Here is a 24,040-nt window from a genome sequence, read left to right as displayed (position 1 = left end):
CATCATTTACCCTATTATTCTAATCTTAAACACTTAGAAACTCTCTCTAAGACTCTTGGGTAAAGGATTGCTAGGGTTTTATCTAGAGGAGCAATTTAGGGCTTGTTTGGTTGATTTCTCTCCATCATCTTAGTAAACTAAGGCATGTACTCCTCTCTCATTGTTATTTCCAACTAGAGGCATGTTTTATACAATGTTTTCATTGCATAAATATTGTATGGTTTTGGGGATTTCAAATATATTTTGGAGTTTTGGTATTAAATGTTTGGTTATGATTTTCCCATCTTTTAGTTATGTTTTTGCATGCTTTAATGGTGGTTTAGACAATTGTTTGCATGGAAATGGTTAATTGGTAATTAAAATTGGTTTTGGAAATGCTATGCTCCCAATATGTTTGATAAAATGTCTATGAGAATGTTTTTACTATATTATTAGATTTTTAATGGAACTATTTCATGGTATGATTTGGTAATAGAACCCTAAATGACATAAATAATTTGGAATGGTTAAATGGTAAGAGATGATGGTCGTGGTTATGATTAATTAAATGTCCTTGTGGGGTACAAAGTAATCCCCCAAGTAAACATGTTAATGAAAAAGGATTCCCCCAAGCAAACTTAATAATGAAACACTTGTGGGGTACACAGGATTCCCCTAAGTTATCTTGATAATGTAATCTATGGGTACATGGGAATCTCTTTACATAAGAAGGTTGGCTAAGGAAATTGCTTGTAAGCTATAGTCGGTATGACGATACCATTACTTATAGACTTGGTTAATAATAACGGAATAATGGTTTGGGCAAATAGAAATCATTTTAATTGGGCGATAATGGAGGGGTATAATACCAAACTGTAAAGGTATGAGTCCGATGGACGGACACTGAAAACTCATGTTTCCCAACATGAGGGTTGGTCGTAGCAACCATATATGATACTATGAGGTGCATAGGAATCTTCTAAGTGCACTGTACATTTGTATCATGGAGAATAAAGGGTACTTTGAAATCCCTTACTCTTATGGTATCTTTGATTTATGCGGCTACATGCATCAGGGCCCGTTCTGAGGGTTACACTAGATCCATATAGACCGTGGTTGGTTTTTGGATAGTTAAGCTACACATACCCAGGTTAATGGTTTTAAATGCTTGCTAAACTTGTCTCCCTTTCTCGACATGGATATAAATATATATATATATATGTATGTATATATATATATGTATGGTTGTGTGCATATGGGTTTTTACTTAGTTTTATTGGATGGAATTATTTAAACCTTATCACGAGTTCATTTTAGCGTTTAGCTGCTAACCTATCTTCGAGCTGCTGTATCCCCTCGCGATACAGGACTCGATCATTCTACTCCTTTTCTATAGTAGTTAAATCTCAGGATCAGCTCAGTTGGATTGAAGTGGTGATCTTCCATATTTCGAAAGGCTCTATTTTATATCATGGACATCTTTACATGCTTTGGTTATTTTGGTGGATATTGGTTTTGGCTATGGTTTAGGGAATGTCCCAACCTGATATTACTTTTCATTTTGTTAGAGGCTTATGTGACTACTATGGGTTGGAATCAGTGGGATCGGTATTAGTGTCAGCCTTAGTATTGGCATTTGTATTGAGGCCGATACTATTGGACTGATTTTATAATTATTCTATCTTCTTTTATTTTGAATTATATATTTATATTAGGATTTATTTGGTTCACGATTTGGTTCGATAATAGTTATTGGTTGGACAATGTATGGTCGGACTTGTTTAGGTTAGCCATGGTTGAAAACCTATCCTAGAGTCTTAGGTTATGCTTACATACTATCTTGTTATATATTTAGAATTCATTCAATTCTGGGTATATACTGGATGGTTGGGTCAAGTATCGGGGGTGGTCTATGGTCCTGGGTGGACTTGAGTTGCCCATTATGATAAGGCTCTGGGTTAGGTCATGTCAAGTTGGTATCAGAGCTTTAGGTTCATCGTCAATTAGGAGTCCAGAAGCTGTGTCGAGTAGAGTCTCTTTTAAGGGTATGTAGCACGCCAAACTCATAAGGGAGATGCTACAAGGAATTTAGAAATGTTTTACTTTCTTGATATTATATTTTCAAGCTTAGAGTCTAAGTCCTGGAATCTTCTCCAATTATTTGAGATGAAAGGTAACTCTTTTATCCCAACTAGGGACAATGTGGAAGGGACACAAGGAATCCATACTCGATCTAGGGGTCAAGTCCCTGATATTTCTAGAGTTCCATCGATTGCTGCTAGTCCTCTATAGGGTGAGGTGATAAATATAGAATTTCATGAATTGATTTATATTATGCTCAGTTGATTGCTGCTCAGGATGAACAGGAGGCATCTAATGTTTTATCTGTTAAGGCTACAAGGGTTGGCTAGTTTATGAAAATGAATCCTCCTACTTTTAATAGTGTAAAGATGGAGGAGAATTTGGCCATGAATATGGAAGGGGTGAAATTTGCTGCTTACCAACTTAAGGAAGTAGTGTATCAATGGTATGAAGAGTGGTATAGGGTGAGAGGTGATGTTGAGGAGTCTACTTTATGGGAGACTTTCTCTAATGCTTTTCTGGATAGCTTATTTCCTTGGGAGTTGAGGGAAGTTAAGGCGGAGAAATTTGTCTATCTGAGTCTAGTGAAAATGTCTGTCAAGTAATATGCCTTGAGATTTCATCAGTTGCCATGGAATGCTCCAAAACTAGTGTCTGATATACGGGAAAAGATGAGAAATTTTGATTTTGGACTGTCTCGAGACTAGATCCTTGAAAGTAAGATTGCGTTGTTGATCAAGAATATAGATATGTATAGGTTGGTGGTTCATATGCAACTGGTAGAGGAAAAAAAAAGAAATCAGGTTGAGCTTGGGGAAAGGTAAGGTAAGAAGTTCTGGTCTTCTAAACAGGGTGGTGCTCAATAGCAAGGTAGTTAGGATAGAGGTATGTGGCCAAAGAAAAAGTGAGGGAGTTTTCATTCCTTCTCTACAGCTAGTGCTCCTTATTTGAAACAGTCGGGTCATAGGCGTTAATAGGGTGATGCTAATTTTTAGGTATAGGGTACCCAATCTCAGGCAAGTGAGGCTCAGTCGGCCTCATTGTGTTGTCCTTGTCAGTTTTGTGGTAGGTTTCATAAGGTCTTTAATGATAAGGGGAGGGATATGTGTTTCAAATGTGGTCAACCAAGCAATATGCTTAGAAATTATTTGATTGGTAAGAGTACTTCGGGAGAGAGTAAGGCTCTGATTTCTTTATCTTCTACTCCTACACCAAAGGATGCCGCTTTTACATCTATCTTTACTTCTGGTACCTACACAGGTCAAAATATATTATATGCTCTTTCTACACGACATAAATCTGAGGCATCACTTGATGTCATTACTGGTATGTTACAACTCTTTTCTTATGGTATGTATTTTTTTGCTTGATCCGGGGTCCACTTTCTATTTGTGGCTATGTATATTTGTTTTGATCATAAGGTTGTTTTAGATCTTTTTTTTTGTTTCTACCCCTGTAGGAGATTTTGTGGTTTCTAAGAGAGTCTATAGGGGGTGTGTGGTTTTTATTGGTAGTAGGCAGACTTTAGTGGGTTTGTTTGAACTTGATATGGTGGATTTTTATGTTATTTTGGGGATGGATTGGTTACACTCTTATTACGCATCCTTAGATTACCGGACCCATAAGGTTGTCTTTAAGTTCAATGGTGAAATAGTTATTGAGTGGGACAGTGGTTCCCTGGCTTCTAGGGGAGGTTTATTTTATATCTTAGAGTTCAGAGTTTAATCTCAAAAGGGTGTCTCTATTATCTAGTTTGGGTTAAAGATTCTAACTCGGTAAGTCCTTCTTTTCATTTGGTTCCGATGGTAAATGACTTTCCTAAGGTTTCTTTAGATGATCTTTCTAGTGTTCCTCCGAATAGGGAGATTGTATTTGGGATTAATTTGGTTTCGGACACTCGTTCAATATCTATTCCTCCTTATAGAATGGCTCCGACAGAGTTTAGGGAACTCAAGGAGAAACTTAAGGATATTTTGGATAAGGCTATTATCCATCCTAGTGTATCCCCTTGGGGTGCATCGATTTTATTTGTGCACAAGAAGGATGGTTCCCTTCGGATGTGCATTGACTACAGGCAGTTGAATAAAGTGACAGTTAAGAACAAGTATCCTCTTGAAAGGATAGATGAATTTTTTGATCAGTTGTAAGGTGCCAAATTCTTTTCTAAGATATATTATTTGGTCTGGGTATCATCTGCTTAATATTAGGGAGGATGAAATCCTTAAGATGACTTTTCGGACTCGAAATGGGCACTTTGAATTCTTGGTTACGTCATTTAGTTTGACTAATGTCCCGATGAAATTTATGGATTTGATAAACAAGGTTTTCAGGCAGTTTATGGATCTTTTTGTTATTATGTTCATTGATGACATCTTAGTGTATTCTAAGAGTGAGGTGGATCATGCTAATCATCTCTGTGTGGTGTTGTAGACCTTAAAAGAATAGTAGTTGTGCGCCAAATTCTCTAAGTGTGAGTTTTGATTAAAAGCTGTGACTTCTCTTGGTCATGTTATTTATAGTGAGGGGATCATGGTGGATCCACAAAAGGGGATCATGGTGGATCCGCAAAAGGTGGTTGTGGTTAAAAGGTGGCCTAGACCCACAACTCCAACCTACATTCAGATCTTATTAGGTTTGGATGGGTATTATAGGCGGTTCATGGAAGGTTAATCGACGATACCTTCCCTATTGACTAAGTTGACTCAGAAGAAGGTAATTTTTTCTTGGTCGGATACTTATGAAGGGTGTTTCAAGAATTTAAGTAAAAGATAACTTCAGCTCCAGTTTTTACATTGCCTGAAGGTAATGAGGGGCTTGTGATTTATTGTGATGCATCCCGGATGGGACTTGGTTTTGTTTTGATGCAGCATATGAAGGTGATAGCCAATGCTTCTAGGTAGTTAAAGGTACATGAGAGGAATTATCTTACTCAAGATTTAGAGCTTCTAGCGCTGATTTTTGCTTTTAAAATCTGGCAGCATTATTTGTATGAAGTTCACGTGGACATCTTTTCTGATCATCAGAATCTACAGTATGTGTCACTCAGAAGGAGCTAAATCTCAGGCAAAAAAGATGGTTGGAGATTCTCAAGGACTATGATATGAGTCTTCACTACCACCCAGGTAATGCTAACGTGGTTGTTGATACTCTTAGTAGGTTGTCCTTACGGAGTTTATCTCATGTGGATAAGGAGAAGCAGGAAATTTTGAAGGATATTCACCACTTAGATAATATTGTAGTTCATCTATTAGACTCTAGTGATGGTTGTATGATAGTACAGGAAGTGGTTTGATCGTCTCGTGGTGCAGATAACAAGGAAAAGAAAATGCTAGATCCCATATTGATGAAAATCAAGACTGATATTTGTGGGAAAAAGGTAATGGTATTTGAGACCAGTGGTGATGATACGTTGAGGGATCAAGGGAGGTTATGTGTTCCTGACATAGATGGTTTATGTGAAAGGGTTTTGGCTGAGGTGCATGAATCGTACTATATTGTGCATCTCAGTTCGACAAAAATATATTATGACCCCAGAGAGATGTATTAGTGGAATGGCATGGAAAGAGATATAGCTGATTTTGTCTCCAAATGCATGTTATGCAAACAGGTCAAAATTGAACACATAAGTCCTGGTGGGTTGTCTCAGGAAATTGAGTTGCCTGAATGGAAATGGGAGGTAATCAATATGGATTTTATTACCGGTCTTCCTCAGCCTCAGAATCAATTTGATTTGATTTGGGTCATCGTGGATAGGACTCACTTCTCGCCAGTGCAAACTTTTTGGTTGGGGACTATGCACGGTTGTATCTTAATGAGATTGTAAAGCTGTATGGGGTACCTATTTTGATTATTTCTAATCGTGGTACAAAATTTGCATCTAACTTCTAGCGGTCTTTTGAGAAGGGGATGGGTACCAAGGTCAATCAGAGTACTACTCTTCATCCATAGACGGATGGGCAAGTAGAGAAAACTATTCATACATCGGAGGATATACTTCTTACGTGTGTGATTTATTATGGTGGAAATTGGGTTGAGCATCTACCTTTGGTAGAGCTTGCTTACGACAATAACTATCATTCTAGCATTGGGATAGCCTCTTTTGAGGCATTGCATGCTAGGAGCTGCAGATCTTCTATTAGATAGTTTGAGTTTGGTGAGACAGATATGTTGGGTCCGAATTTGGTTATTAGGCTATGAAAAAGGTAATGGTGATTCTTGATAAACTTAAGGCTTCCCAAATTTGCTAGAAGTTCTATATGGATGTAAAGGCATAAAGACTTAGAGTTTGAGGTTGGTGATAAGGTATTTCTAAAGGTATCTCCCATGAAACGAGTGATGCGGTTTGGTAAAAAAGGGAAGCTTAGTCCCTGGTATGTTGGTCCTGATTTGGTTTTGCAGGGGGTTCGTAACGTGGCTTGTGAATTGGAGTTTCCTTCTAGTTTGAGCTCGATTCATCCGGTATTTTATGTCTTTATGTTGAGAAAGTATCTTGGTGGTCCTTCTTTCGTAGTTCCTTTGGAAGGATTGGATATCTCAGATTATCTATCTTACGAAGAGGTCCCAGTTGAGATATTGGATCATCAGGTTCATTGGTTATGAACCAAGGATGTCGCCTCAATTTTGATTCTATGGCGGAACTATAAGGTGGAAGAGGCTACATGGGAACTAGAAGCAAACATGATATCCAAATATCCGCATTTGTTTTCTGCTCTGAATATTTGTATGGAAGGTATGTTTCTGGATCATATCTTTATTTTCTAACTTAGTTACGGGTTAGGGTAGATCCTGGCATCTTTGTTTTCTAACTTGGTTAATAGTTGGATTGATATTTGATAATGCAAATCAATCATGCTTATGCTTGACCTACCTTTTTCGTTATTCAGTGAAACAATCTTGGATGCAAATTCTGACTGTGCTAACATATCCAGAAAATATATTTTAGTCTAGGTAGACCTTTTGTTTGGGTCCCAATGAACCTGAGCTTATTTTGACCTATTGGTCGAAAAGTTAAAAATTGGAAAGAATGGGTGTGGGACACATATTTGGTCAAAACAACCTCGGATGGAAAATACAACTTTGCCATCGCATTCAGAATATCTATTTTAGGGTAGGGATATCCTTGGTTCAGGTCTTAAGGGTCTCAGACTCATTTCAACCTATTAAGCAGATTTTATGAAAAGTGATGAAACTATAGGCGTGGGCCCCACTTTTTGCCTAAATGATCTTTAATGAAAGTTTTGATGATTTCAGTGGATTTGAAATGTGGTTTACTAATGAACTATGATCTTACCACTTATTTTTACTCAATAATCATACTCATTACGTTGGTTTGAATGCATTAATGAGACATATTTATGAGTAAACGTACTAATATTCACTCTTTGCAGGTTAGAGTTTAAAATCTAGAAAGATATGGATTGGAGCTTAAAATGAGTAAAAAGGGAGTGGGAAAGTGCAGCTAAAGACTTGGAGCAGTAACTGGCCTTAGATCCCGTAGTCATGGTCCGTTGACCATTGTGATCGTGGAAGTTAACCGCAGTCGCGTAGCCATGGTCGTGTCTAGACTAGCGCGACCGTCGCCTAAAGAAACAAAGCAGCCCAAGGGAAACACTAGAAATACACATGTCTGTTCCCAATTTTGACAAAAGACTCAAACCCTAGCCTTATGGATGATATTCCATCTTTCCTAATTTTTAGTTTTTAGCTCTTGACTCCATAGCCTCCATTTTTTGATAAGAAAACATTATGTAAATTTTTGGTGAAGAATATATTAGATACTTTCTAAGTGAAAGATTTTCTCACTACTATTGTTGCTATTGTGGGAGAGCCATGTTTCAAGTAACTTTTGCTTAAATCTTCGATAATTTATTTCAATGGTGATTATGGGTATATCTATGCTTATGTAATATATTTGTAGCTAAATCACTCTCTTGGGTTTATGAGTGAATAGGGGTTAAAGTATGTGTAGGTTGTTAATATTAGCATCTATTTGGTAATTCATGTTTATGAGTTTTATCATTGTTATGCTAATTTTGTTGGGATTTGATGGGTGTTTGATAAGTGAAAGCTGCAAGCTCTAGAAAGTTCAAGGCCATCTTTGAAAGAAGGGTTTTGGGTGAAGTGCAGGAATCCATATCATACTTGAAATAGGGATATGGAAACCAAAGCAATGATAAATAATTATGTGTGTAGTTTGCTAAATTTTCACTATCTTATACATAAGGGTGAATATGAGGTTGACTATACCATGAGTATCATCCTAGAAATGGGGATTCCTAGATTGAGGTTATGGTTAAAATTTGTTGAACACACCTATTAGGTATTCGAAAGAATCAATAGGTGAAAGTTTGGTGTTTTGTTAAAAGACTAGCATCAAAATCCATAATTTAACCTACCCATATTTGGCTTACTAATATGATGTTGATTGCTAACACACATATATGACTCTCTTAGTAATTCATAATCCCAAGATCCATGCATAATTATTAAACTCTAATTATTCGTACCCCAAATTTATACTAGAAAAACCATAAAAGAAACATTAGTGTAGCAACCTATCTTCCCCATTTTATCTTTTTGTAGCATTTGTTTGAATTTAACTTATATCTTTCATTTTAAATTAATTTGATCCCACTAACATTGTTCCTCGTCGATTTGACCCTGACTCTAAAGTTGGGTAAATATATTGACGACAACCGCCTTGCACTTAATTAGACCTGTAAGTCGAGCGTTATAAAAAATGGCACCGTTGCCAGAGAACAATTTGGCTTATTAAGTTAGTTTGGAATTTTAGTTTACTTGCTTAAATTCAAGCTTTTAAATATTAGTTTGTGATTTTCTTTGTTGTAGGTAAATTTTCTATTATTTCTACTTTTTTCTTTGGCATCTTCCGACGAATATGAATTTGGTGGTTGGAACACCTATATTGACGGCCTATGTCTATATTGTGAGAGACCACACTTCATTACAGATTGTAACTATGCTCCTCGAAAGGAGATAGGATCATCATCTAGGTCTTATAGGGAGTGTAGTTGTACCTCACGTGGAAGTCAAGATGGATGTAGGGATGATTGCCCAAATGCCCCCTCCCCCTTTTATATTAACCGAATTGCTAGTTCTTGTTATATTATTGATAGGTCTTATGATGAGAAGAAGGAGGAGCGAGAAACTAGGCTTATTGGTTTTGGAGCAATGCTTTAAACTATTTTGGATCGGGTAACTATAAATGGGGGGAATGCACAAGACCTGCATAAAGCTTTTGGGGTGTTTAATTGAACAAATGTCAAGGCAAGGGAATTGGGAAAGAACATCATTTTAGTAAATCTCACAACCTGGTTCATTTTCTAAGAGGAGGCTAATCAAGAAGAGAAACCAAGCTATGATGATGAGCTTTGTAGCAAAGACTCCTTGATGGCTTCCAAATCATCCAACTCATATAAGGACTAAGAGGACAAAATAAAAAAAAATGGTACTAGAGTCAAAAGAAGAATCAATATATACCTCTTATGATGACTCTAGTTTATTTTTGGGTGAAGATGCATTGGAGGAAGCAATTCCAAAATTAGAGGTTGTACCTTATTCAACCCACTTTTCATCATTGCACCTCAAGGATGTGATGAGAATCCTTTCACTAAGTTAAATGATGGATAATCAGGAGACGAAGTAAGATTCCTATATTTTGGACTTTGAAAGTCCAAAGAAGCACATGTAATCTAACCCATCATTGGCCAAGGAATTCAAATTCCTATGTACTAGGGATGTCCTATTGATGTATTTACTCTTACCCAAGGAACTAATCCAAAAGTTTGATGTAAAGTTGGGTAAAAGATTCAAATCTTTAAAATGGCGAGATCGAAGCTTGCCCGTTATGTTCTCATATAGTCTAAGTTTTATCTTAGAAGATCTGAATCTTCTGTCCCTCTGCCGCTCATTTTATATTGAATGAAAGTTGGGAGGGAGGTTTAAATCTTCTAAGCAAAATCATAAAAGAAAGTGGTGGAGGCGTCATGCTACGATGTTAACCTAAGCGCTTGATGGGAGGCACCCTATCACGCCACAAAAAGTGGACCGTATCCTTTTATTTATGCATGATAGAGTAGATTTTATTTTTATATTTGTTCATGCATAATCCATGAAAAAGTGATTACTAGGAGAAATTTTGATTGAAATTGATAAAGGGGGTTGTGAAAATGGCTTGTTGGACTGAACAACGAAGTGCAGATCGCGGAACCAGGATGGTGATCACGATCATACCAGTTTAAATTACCATCCAACTGCTCTTTTCCCACACGCTCATTCCCATTCTCTCAAAATTCTCCTATATGTTGGCATTGTGTAGAGTATCCAAGATTTCCTTTCAAACCTTTTGTATCCTTTATCTGGTAAGTAGTCTCACACTCCCTTACTTTTATTGTCTTTGTAGGCCCTGTACATGTAGTTTAGAAATAGGCATAAATTCATTGTTATAATTCCAAAACTGTGCTTGTATGTGTTTATTGTTGTGGTAAGCAGCTGTAGGGTGTCTACACATCATTTAGGGAAGTATTCAGTGCCAATATTCTAGCCTAAAATCGTTGAAAATGACATGTATTTTATGTGTTCATTCAATACCCAACTGAGTTCAATGTGAATTCCTTTAAGATTGGGGATAAAATCTTGAAATCTAGGCTTACTTTATGTAACGCCCCAAATCTGGTACCCGGAATGCTATACGATGCTCATGACCCCGAAGGACCACAAGCTAACCTATGACTGATATCTGTGCCTGTATACTACATAAAATACTTTTTAATGTGGAAACATGAACCGAAAGGCTATAAGGTTCAAAACTGATATATAGTATCTGATAAAAAAGTAACATCTAGGAAGGGTATGAAATAACCAAAACAACTGAAATAAGCTATCTGAACATACTGTAGTCTGGAAAGCCTCTAAAATGTGACTCTCTGAATAAGGAGTTGATGGGACATGTCCCCAACTAACTCAAACTAATAAACTAATTACTGAAATAATAAAATGATGATCATGAGCTCGAAAGATAAGGACTCACTGCTAACTCTGACAGCTGAGACTAGAATCTACTGATGCTCTGTATTTCGTGTCTCTGAACCTATGGTATAAGACACCATAGCGCAAATGCATCAGTACTTTGAATGTACTGGTATGCATGTGAGGTAGGCTGAATGCATGGGGTTCATATGCATGAACAATAACAATAGCAGACTGACTATCATAAGTGTGAGAATACATGCATGAGACATAATAACTGACACTGGTACCGTGATAACATGATTACTGAATCTGAATACTAATAACATGACATACTGATAACTGATATAACTGATAACATGAGTCACCGTATCTGATAGTACTAAAATTTGAAGAACTATCTGAGTTCTTTTACTAAGACTGATTGACTGCGTCTGACAATCCTGATTCTATAACATGAAACTATGGGAAGTAATTATCTAACCGACATGCCCCTAATATGCCATTATGATTAAGTTGGGGTCCAATCTGTAATCCCAATTGGAAGGGTGTCAATATAGAGCCCCTAGTAAGGACAAGCTGTGGGTGACCCTCATTTGATAGTGTCCCCAAAAGAGAACGGTGGGGCCTTACCTGACAGTGCTAATCCACCTCATCAACCCTCATCGGATAGTGTTGATGTATCAAACTATGCTGGCAACATAGTTTTGGAATGAAAGGATGACTTCTAAGAATCACACCCTCATCCGATAGTGTGTGTTCCCATCCTTGGGTTCACTCGGTGCTAATCCCTACTCCCATCTGAATAGACTCTAATTATAATTAACTGAACTGCTCATGGGTTGAGTTACTGAATTCCATTGACTGATGGAATACTATTGATATCTGACAACTGACTGAGTTCATGAGATTATGGAGATTTCTTGAGTCATAAGACTATTTGAAGTCGAAGGATTCATAGCTTGACTGAGATTATTGTGAAAACCTGACATGGCTCTAGGCACGTAGCTAATATTTCGGGTACGAGTACCCCCAGGACTCGATGGAAGGAAACTGACAAAGCATAACTTACTTGAACATATAAGTAACATCATAATCCATAATACATTTATAGAAGCATTTCATTAAAACATATGATAGTCCTAACTTGTACATACATGGGGATTTCATGGTATCATGCTAGTTAGGCACTTTTCCTTCATCTAGGCATTTAATCAAACATATTGTACATGTAAACATCATTGTACAATAATTAAACATCATGATTCAATTCTAGTTTCATCATTCAAGGGTTTAGTAATAGGTTTGTATGAATCTATATCTATAATAATTTAACCCACATAGAATTTATCACCCAACATGGAGTAGAATTCAATTTCTCATTATCCACATAAACAAGAGCAGCCCAATCATGAAATTCATAAGAAATCCATAAAATTGAATTTAGAAAAGTGATTCTTGGGCTTCATGAATGAAAGGAGTATATGAATGAACACTATGCATACCTTGGTTAGTAAATACACGAAGATTGACGAAGGAAATTCTTGATTCTGAATCTTCTATGAAAATCCCTAGGTTGTTCTTGAGAGGTTTTTGAGAGGAGTGTATTTTAGGCGAAAAGTGGTTGAATCATATGTTAAAGGGATTAAATAGGGGTGGAAAATTAACCCTTTTAATCCTGGATGCATCTTGTAATTTCAGTAAAAATTTCCTGAATTAGACCCCTGGCACGACACGGCGCCATCCGCACCGTGTCACTGGAATTTGACAATTAGGAAACTGAGGGATGGCGTGATGCGGAGCCATCGGGTTGCCCCTTCTTTTGCGACCTAAAACTTTTGCGCGACGCAGAGAAACTTGCACTGAGACACTGGAAAAGGACAATTTCCATTTTAGCTCGTGGTACAGCGCGCTACTGACCAATATGGCGTTGTTTTACGATCGGAACTTGAAATAGTCATAAATTCTTAAATGGTTATCAGATTTAAGAAAATTTAATATTGATGGAAAGCTTATTGAATTTCCCACATGACAAAAAGTGAAAATCTTAAAATTACCACGTATATAAAAGTAGATTCATCTTTCAAAGAAAGATCCTAAAATTTGTAAGATTATTTCATGCTAGGAAAAGGTACGGGGTATTACAATATCTCCCCCATGAGAATATTGGTCCTCAAATAAGACTGAGAGTCAGGGGAAGAACATAAAATGACATACCTACTGAACATGAATAACTGAAACATGATCTCATGACTGACATGACTAATAACTGAATATGTCATACTGAACATGCATATCTGATACATATATAACTAATTCATGAATGCATGGCTGAGTGTTTTGAGGAACAAAGTTTTTTCCCAATGAGAATACATGTCTGATGCATAATTATATAACCAAACTGATAGATGAATGCATGACTAAATATGTAATGGTACTTGATACCAAGTTTGTGATAAAAACTAAACATGAAACTGAGTAAGCTTAAGGAGAACTGTTACCTTGAGCTTGATCTGAGTTGGCAAAGAAGAGGTGAGGATACATGGTATGCATGTCTACTTTTGCTTCCCAAGTAGCTCCCTCGACGAACTAATTTCACCAAAGAACCTTAACTAGAGGGACTTCTTTGTTCCTCAATCTACGAGTATGATAGTCTAGGATTTCAACTGGAATCTCTTCATAAGAGAGGCTGTTCTGAACATCGATGCTCTGAACAGGGACTACAACTGTTGGGTCACCTGTATATTTCTTGAGCAAAGTTACATAGAAGACTGGATGAACTGAAGCTAGATTTGTAGGCAATTCGAGCTCATAAGCTACTTTGCCAATGCAACTGAGAATTTCGAAGGGACCGACATATCAGGGACTGAGTTTCCCTTTCTTGTAGAACCACTTCACTCCCTACATGGGAGAGATCTCTAGATAGACATAGTCTCCAATCTCTAACTCGAGATCTTTTCTATGAACATTTTCATAAAACTTCTGTTGGCTTTGAGCAGCTCGGAGTCTTTCTCTGATCAACTGGACTTTCTCTAAGGCATTAAATACTAAGTCAGGCACTATGACTAATGCATTACTAACTTAGAACTAACTGACTGGAGATCTGCATCTCTTACCATTGAGAGCTTTAAATGGAGCCATCTTAATACTAGAATGATAGCTGTTGTTGTATGCGAACTCAATCAAAGGCAAGTGGTCATCCCAACTACCCTTGAAATCAATTGCACACGCCTTTAGAATATCTTCTAGAGTCTGAATAGTCCTTTCTGCTTGACCATCTGTCTAAGGATGGAAGGTTGTACTGAGATGAACTTGGGTACCAACACCCTTTTGGAATGCTTTCAAAAAGTGAGAGGTGAACTGGATACCTCTATCTGAGAGAATAGATAATGAAATACCGTGTAATCTGACAAACTCCCTAATGTATAGTTTGGCATAATCCTCGGCTAAATAAGAGGTTTGAACTGGAAGGAAATAGGCTGATTTGGTCATCCTGTCTACAATGACCCAAACTAAATTATGCTGATGACGAGTTCGAGGCAAACCCATGACAAAGTCCATGTTCACTTCTTCCCACTTCCAAGTAGAAATAATGAACTCCTGCATAGGACTACTAGGATTTTGATGCTTTATCTTAACCTAGTGACATGTAGAGCACTTAGCCATAAACTCTACAACATCTCTCTTTATCCACTCCACCAATAAACTTCCTACAAGTTGTGGTACATCTTTGTGGCCCCTGGATGAATAGAGTAGAGTGCACCATGCGCTTCTATAAGAATTCTCTACCTTAATTCATCTACACCTAGAATATAGAGACGACCCAGACAACACAAAAAACTATCTCCCCCTTGGGTGAAAACCTCTACTTTCTGATCCTGAACTAACTCTTTCAACTTGACAAGGATGGGATCTCTATCTTTCTTTTCTTTCACCTCAGAAACAAGAGATGATTCTGAACTACTCTGAACCCATATATCACCCACATCTGTATCGACTAAGTGAACACCTAGTCTGGCAAGCTGATGTAATTTCTGAGCTAACTTCTTCTTACTATCATCCATATGAGCAACACTACCTATAGATAGTCTACTGAGAGCGTTGGCAACTATATTGGCCTTGCCTGGATGATAGAGGACACTCATGTCATAATATTTCAAGAGATCTAACCAATTTATCTTACAAAGATTGAGGTATTTCTTAGAAAAGACATACTAAAGGCTCTTATGATCTTAGAAAACATCTATATGAACTCCGTAGAGATAATGCCTTCGAATCTTCAAGGCAAAGACTACGGCTGCTAACTCAAGATCATGAGTAGGATAATTCTTCTCATGGGGTTTAAGCTATCTAGAGACATAGGCTATGACATTACCATGCTGTATAAGGAAACAACCTAAACCCACTCTGGATGCATCACAATATACTATGAACCCATCTGGGCCGTCTGGAAGAGAAAAAACTAGAGCTAATATGAGTTGAGTCTTCAGCTTCTAAAAACTCTTCTCGCAAGGATCTGAGGTCTATTTTGGAGAAATATCAAGCACTATGAATTTGTTCAAACAAGTCATCAATTCTGGGAAGAGGATACTTGTTCTTGAATATGACCTTATTAAGTTGACGGTAGTCTATACACATTCTGAGAGATCCGTCTTTGTTGTGCACGAATAAGAGTGGTATGCCCCACAGGGACACACTGGGTCTAATGAATCCCTTATCTAAGAGATCCTTCAACTATTCTTTCAATTTTTTGAGTTTTGTCAGTGTCATTCTGTATGGTAGAATAGAGATAGGCTGAGTATCTGGAAGAAGATCAATGCCAGTCTATTTCCTTTTCAGGAGGAATTCCTGAAAGATCTTTGGGAAAGATATTTGAATATTCATTCACAACTCAAACTGATTCAAGAATTGGAGTTTCAGAACTGGAATCCTTAGCCTGAACAAGATGATAGATATATCCCTTAGATATAATTTTCATCGCCCGGAGGTAGGAAACAAGATGACCCCTGAAAATAGATACACTACCCTTCCACTAAACGACGGGTTCATTTGGAAACTTAAGTTGGACTATCCTATTTCTACGGTCTACTCTGGCATAGCAGGAATGAAGCCAATCCTTGCTGAGAATGAAATCAAAATCAGTCATCTCTAATTTGACTAGATCTGCTGAAGTAATTTTCTGAAATATCATAATCGGGTAGTTCCTGTATACCCACCGGGCTATGATAGTTTTACCCACTAAGGAGAGACTGAAAAGGGCTCTGCTAAAATTTTGGGACTAATTCCGATATCAACTACTATATAGGGAGTAACAAAAGATAAGAAAGCACCTGGATCTAGCAAAGCATAAACATGCACATGAAAGATCTGTAACATACCGGTAACCACATCAGGAGAATTTTTCTTATCTTGTCGGGACTGGAGAGTATAGAGTCCATTTGGGCGTTGCCCACTAGTAGCATTGGAGGTGGGACACTGTTGATTTGGGTGATCGGAGTGAGCTGAGGAGAGGAGATAACTCTGATAATCTGGCTGAGGCAGTCTCTTACTCTATGGCCTAGCTTTCCACAACCAAAATAGACATCGCTACCAGCTCTACATATACCCTTGTGGTTCTTACCATAAGTCTGACAAAGGGATTAGTTCAGGCACTACTAACACTGCCCTGAGACTTAGAGCCTGACGCTTTACCTTTGTTACCCTTTCTCAACATAGAAACTGGAGCACTGGCTGACAAAGGAGCTGGAACTAATGAATTAGGACGAGTCTAAGAGCTATTGCCTCCCTCTGACTTAGGATGACTAAAATTAAAGCTACCTGTCGTGGCTCTCTTATTCTGCTTGTCCCTTTACTTAATCTTCTGCTTCTCTATCTTTTGAGCATAAATCATGAGCCTAGCTAAAGTTATATCACTATTCAACATGGAAGATCTACACTCATTAACCACGCTATCATTTACCCTTGAGACAAACTTACTCATCTTGGCCCTACTATCTACAACCACATGAGGGGCATATCTGGCTAATGAGTAAACTTAAGAGAATACTTTTTCACAGTCACATTTCCCTTCTTGAGGTTGATGAATTCTAACACCTTAGCTTCTCTAAGCTCTAGGGGAAAGAATCTATCAAGGAAAGCAGAAGCAAAATCATCCCACTCAACATGCCCTGCATCATCTAGCCTTTCTAACTTTCACTATTTAAACCAAGTGTGAGAAACATCCTACAAATAATATCCATCTAGCTAAGAATTCTCACTAGAAGTAACCCCCATTATGTCCATAATATTTTGCACCTGATCTAGGAATTCTTGAGGGTCCTTACCTGACTTAGACCTGAGAAAGAATGAAGGGTTCATTTGGGTAAAGTCCTGAATTCTGGCTACAGCTGAAATTGCCACTGGATTGGTTGGAATGACAGCTGGTCATTTATTCTGAGCAGCAACTGAGTTAGCAAAAGTAATGAATATAGCTCGGAACTCTATATGAGAAATATGTTCACCCAAAGGTTCTTCGGGCTGAAGGGCTGGCTGATTCCTATTTCTTCTTCAAGGAGGCATGTTCTGTAGAAGAAAGGAAGAAATAGATTAGACTGAGAGATTGACTTGAGATTATGCTCACTGGCACGACATGAATACTGAAATAGGGGAAACAGTTCCTAAAACATCTTATAGTCTTCTGTACATAAATTTGACGTGCAACACACTCATGTACAAAACTCTACTAGATGTGACTTTCAGAATTCCTAGGACTCTATTGAACTTGGTTCTGATACCAAGTGTGTAACGCCCCAAATCTGGTACCCGAAATACTATATGGTGCTGCTGAACCTAAAGGACCACAGTCTAACCCATGACTGATATCTGTACCTATATACTGCATAAAATACTTTATAATGAAAAAACATGAATTGAAAGGCCATAAGGTTCAAAACTATGACATAGTATCTAATAAAAATATAACATCTAAGAGGGGTATGAAATACCTAAATCAACTGAAATAGGCTATCTGAATATACTATAGTCTGGAAAGCCTCTAAAATGTGACTGTCTGTATAAGAAGTTGATGGGACCTATCCCCAACTAACTCCAACTAATGAGCTAATTATTGAGATAATAAAAAGATTATTATATCTTTAAATAAGGGGGACTCACTGCTAACTCTGCCAGCTAAGACTGGAATCTATTGATGCTCTGGAGTTTGTGTCTCTGAACCTATGGTATAAGACACCAAAGCACAAATGCGTCAGTACTTTGAATGTACTGGTATGCATGTGAGGTAGGCTGAATGCATGGGGTTCATATGCATAAACAATAACAATAGCAAACTGACTATCATGAGTGTAAGAATACATGCATGACATATAATAATCGACACTAATATTATGATAACATGATTACTGAATCTGAATACTGATAATATGACATATTGATAACTGATATAACTTATGACACGAATGAGTATATCTGGCAGTCTTGAAATCTAAAGAACTATTTGAGTTCTATTGCTGAGACTGATTGACTATGTCTGACAGTCCTAATTATAACATGAAACTGTGGGAAGTAATTATCTAACTGACATGCCCCTAATATGCCAATATGACTAAGTTGGGGTCCAATCTGTAACCCCAATTGGAAGAGTGTCAATACCGTGCCACTATTAAGGACAAACTGTGGGTAACCCTTATCTGATAGTGTCCCTAAAAGAGAACGATGAGGCCCTTACCTAATAGTGCTTATCCACCTCATCAACCCTCATCGGAGAATATTGATTTCTCAATCTATGCTAGATACATAGTTTTGGAATGCAAGGATGACTTCTAAGAATCACACCCTTATTTGATTGTGTGTGTTCCTATCCTTAGGTTTACTCGGTGCTAATCCCTACTCCCATCTGAATAGACTCTGAACATGATTAACTGAACTAAACATGGGCTGAGTTACTGAATTCCATTGACTGATAGAATACTTTGATATCTGACAACTGGCTGAGTTCATGAGATCATGTAGGTTTCCTGAGTCCTAAAACTGTTTGAAGTCTAAGGATTTATAGCTTGACTGAGAGTATCATGAAAACATAACATGGCTCTAGGTGCACAGCTAATATTTTGGGTACGGGTACACCCAGGAATCAATGGAAGGAAACTGACCAAGCATAACTTACTTGAACATATAACTAATGTCATAATCCATAATACATTTATAGCAGTATTTCATCAAAAGATGTGATAGGAATAACTTGTACATACTTGGAGATTTGATAGTATCATGCTATTTAGGCACTTTTCCTTCATCTAGGCATTTAATCAAACATATTGTAGACATGGTACATGTAAACATCATTGTATAATAATTAAACATCATGGTTCAATTATAATTTCACCATTCAAGGATTTAGTCATAGGTTTGCATGAATCTGTATCTATAATAATTTAACCGACATAGAATTTATCATCCAACATGGAGTAGAATTCAATTTCTCATTACCACATGAAAAAGAGAAACCCAATCATAAAATTCATAAGAAAATCCATAAACTTGAATTTAGAAAAGGGATTCTTGATCTTTATGGACAAAAGGAGTCCTTGAATGAACACTATGCATACCTTGGTTCATAAATAAACAAAGATTGACAAAGGTAATTCTTGATTCTAAATCTTCTATGAAAAGCCCTAGGTTGTTCTTGAGAGGTTTTTGAGAGAAGAGAGTATATTTTGGGTGAAAGATTTCTGAATCACGTGGTAAAGGGCTTCAATAGGGGTGGGAAATTAACCCTTATAACCCTGGTTGTGTCTTGTAATTTTAGTAGAAATTTCCCAAATTGGACCCCTAGCTTGGCGAGGTGCCATTTCGCCGTGTCACTAGAATTTGATAATTGGGAAACTGATGGATGACGCGATGCAGAGCCATCGTGTTGCCCCTTCTTTAGTGATCTGAAACTTTGGATCGACATGGAAAAAATTACGCTGAGACACTGGAAAAGGACAATTGCCATTTTATCTTGTGGCGTGGCGCGCCACTGACCAATATGGCGCTGTTTTATGATGAGAACTTGAAATAGTCATAACTTCTTACCTGGTTATCGAATTTAGGTGAATTTTATATCAATGAAAAGCTTATTGAATTTTCCACATGACAAAAAATGAAAATCTTAATATTACCATATATACAAAAGTGGATTCATCACTTAAAGAATTCTCCTAATATTTTAAAGATGATTTTAAGCTAGGAAAAGGTGCGGGGTATTACACTTTATCTAATCATGATGTTTGTGTGCCAGTTGGAAGATAAAGTTGGTGTTAACTTCATGTGTCTTGAGTGATGGAAGAACTATTGACTGTGGTCTGATGTATTGCTATCGCTGTCAATGCTCTGCGATTGCCATACCTGAGAATAGTTGTCAGCAGAAATCCAAATTTTTACATATCTAATTTTTCACCCTAGCATTCATTTAGCATTGCCATATGCAGTTTTCTTGTTAATCTAGCATAAGTTTTGCTTTACAAAATACTAAAAATGGCCTGAAGTGTGTTTATACAGGTACTCAGCTACAAAATTGGGAGACTTAGATGATACCATATTCAGTCCTCTATAATGCCACAAATAGTTTTACAATGACCTCCCAAGGACCAAGCTATACCTAGAAAGAAGTATCTCAATGGATAGAGTTCCAGAAAAGTTCCCAAAATTCTTTGATAGACTTGCTGCTATCACAGAACCTGATCCAAGGTTACCTAAGGGGTTAGGGGAGTCCTCAACTGCTCACCACTTATATATATCTTAATATCATTATTAAATATATTGGGAGAAGTATAAAAAGTAGGGTGCTAGGGTTTCCAAATTGGAGAGATCATATTCATCTTTGCCAATATCTCACAGGGACCTTAGGGAGTCATAAAAAAGGATAGTGAAGAGGGAAAATAAGAGAGAAAAATTCTTTACCAAGATATGGAGAGGGGTAAAGAGCATCTTACAGGTACTCAAACCTAAAAAGCATCTACCTGTGTTGAGGGTCAAGAGTGATGATGGAGCCCTACTGAATGGTTTGGTGCTGATGATGGTGGAGATGATGCAAGGTATATCAGAGACAGTAGTTCGTGAGACTGATTCAGGGAGCATCCTTTACTCTTAACTTGTTAACTAGGCAGTGGGGGCACAACCAACTTTTCAGTTGGGGGTGCCTATCCCTATATCTGTAGTGTTTGAATGTTCTTGGTATTATTTTTATGGCATTTTGGATGATGGTTTTAATTTTATTCTGGGATGACATTTTGGATATTGTTTTGTTGTATTTTTGAGATATTTTATCTGGGCACTCTGATGGTGTCCACATTTTATGGATTAACATATTTTTTTTCTAGTTCAAGTTTATATCTTTTTACTCTTGCCTTGTTTTTTATTTTTATAATTCAAGATTAACTTTGCCTCAGATGGATTAAGTGATGACATTCTTAATGTTAAATCATTTGGTTTGGGTTTTGAGGCATAGGTGCAGGGGAAGTTTGAGTACCCATAGCATAAATGTCAAAAATGCAAGGGAAATCTAAATACTTATGACATTGTATGTTCTAAATTTGGGGTCACTTTATACACCATTGGCAAAGTCTGAATAGTCATATGGTTGGGTTTGCCCGTTTGGAGCCTAAATGTGCGACCAACTTTGGTTGTAGAGATAGTTTAGAAAATTGTGCGAGATGCTAATGCAAAGCAAGAAACCCTCTCCGTCCAAATTCATTTTTAAATCAAGGGCATGGATGTGAGAAATATTGTAACAAAAATTTTTCTCTTTTTGTGGCTCCGCAAAATTTTTGCTTGTGAATATGATAAATACTCCATTTATGTCTCTAGTAGGAGGGACATTTGAGCTCCCTTAGTATATTTTGCATACCATGTGTGGTGAGCCATTAGCTTTCATCTCTTGTGTACTTGTGTTATCTAGAACTTGCCCTGATTGTCTTTCAAAAGTAATTTTGATTGTATATGATTAGAGAAATGATCTTAGGCCATCTTTGTGACTGTGGAACCCTCTCTAGCCTAAAAAGCCTACCCATGCATAGTTATAATCCCTAGTACCCACTTTGAGCCTTAGGACTTTTCTTTGGAAAACTCATTACAAAATGTTACCAATTCTTTTTATCCCTATTTTTAACCAAACCCTCCTTGAATTTAAAGATGCAACTTGAGGCTAAAAACTTAGTTTGGGGATGGTAAAGGTTGATGGAAGAAAGTTTGAGGCCACAAAGTTGTTAGTGAAATGCCTTATGTGCCTAAACTGTGAAACTAAGTGAATAAAAAAGAAATGAGTCCATCAAAGAATTGAATTCCATGAAATTTGCAAGAAAAGGAAATAAAATAAAGGTGGTGCACTATGGAAGTGAAAAATAGGCATGCAAAAAGTAAGAAAATAAAGAAGTCTAGCCCTTAGTCAAAAAAAGGAGGATTGCCAAGTATGATGTATATGTTCAAAGAGGAGTGTATCCATGTTGTTCCTAAATGAAATCTTACCCTAACCCGAACCTACGTTACAAGCTTAGAAAGTCCTTTAAGATCTCCGACTATTTACTTTCTTTATAGTGATGATTGAAAACATGGGCAAGCCTATGAAATGACACTTGTTGCCTTGAGAGTTTTTTATAAGGGAGAGAGGTTAACTTGAACTTCCCTAGTGCATATTTAGTAGCTTGGAGTGTGGAATTTTCTTTCTTGTGAGGTTGGCATGTGATACAAGTTGAGTTGGATGATTGTGTCACCACCCAAAGAATGAGGCAAATAGAGTATAGCTTAATTGCATCCAAAAAGTAAGACACTTATAGAGTAGTGGTTGTTGTTTCTTAGTTGCTATTTAAGATCCTATGTATCCTTGAATGTTGCATCATATAATAAGGGGTGTAGTGGAAATTATCTTAGCCCGTGTACAATGAACTACTTGTGGTTGCAACTAAAGTTGAAGTCATTATGACCTTTAGGGCATATAGATTGAGCATCAATGATTGTGTCTCATGATAAGATGTGGTGTTGCTTGAGGACAAGCAAATGCTTTAAGTTGCGGGTCTTGATGAGCGGTGATCTTACCATTCATTCTTACTCAACAATCATATACATTAACTTGGTTTAAATGAATTGATGAGACATATTTGTGAGTCAACAAACTAGTGTCCACTCTTTGCAGGTATAGAGTTGAAAAGCTAGAAAGATATGGATTGGATCTTAGAATAAGTAAAAAGAGAGCAGGAAAGTGCAGCTGAAGACTTGGAGCAAGAATTGGCCTCAGGTACCGTGGTTATGAAAGTTAAGCAGAAGTCAATCAACTGCGATCGTGGAAGTTAACCGCAGTCACGGCTAGACTACCGCGACCGTGGCCTAGCAAAACAAAGCAGCCTAAGGGCAAAACTTGAAATACACATTTCTATTCCCAATTTTGACAAAAGACTCAAACCCTGGCCTCATGGATGATATTCCATCTTCCCCAATTTTTAGTTTTTAGCAGTTGACTCTATAGCCTTCATTTTTGGAGAATTAAATATTGTGAAAATTTTGGTTGAAGAATACATTGGAGACTTTCTAAGTGGAAGATTTGCTCACTAGTATTGTTGCTATTGTGGGAGAGCCAAGTTTGAAGTAACATTCACTTAAATATTCAACAATTTATTTCAATTGAGATTATGGATATATCTATGCTTATTTATCTCATGTGTAGCTAAATCTCCCTCTGGGTATTATGTGTGCATAGGGGTTAAAGTGTGTATGGGTTGTTAATGTTAGAATCTATATGGTAATTCATGTTTATGAGTTTTATCATTCCTATGCTAATTTGGTTGGTATTTGATGGGCGAAATCCCTAAATATCCACATGAGTTTGATGAGTGAAAGCTCCAAGCTCTAGAAAGTTCAAGGCCATCTTCGAAAGAAGGTTTTTAGGTGAAGTGTAGGAATCCATATCATCCTTGAAAGAGGGTCAAAAACTTATTTTTGAGCTTGCTGTCATCTGGTGCAA

This window comes from Capsicum annuum, chromosome 4, assembly GCF_002878395.1.
Source record: "Capsicum annuum cultivar UCD-10X-F1 chromosome 4, UCD10Xv1.1, whole genome shotgun sequence".
In the NCBI taxonomy this organism is placed as follows: Eukaryota; Viridiplantae; Streptophyta; class Magnoliopsida; order Solanales; family Solanaceae; genus Capsicum; species Capsicum annuum.
The sequence above is the reverse complement of the archived record's forward strand: the minus strand, read 5'-3'. Positions refer to the sequence as shown.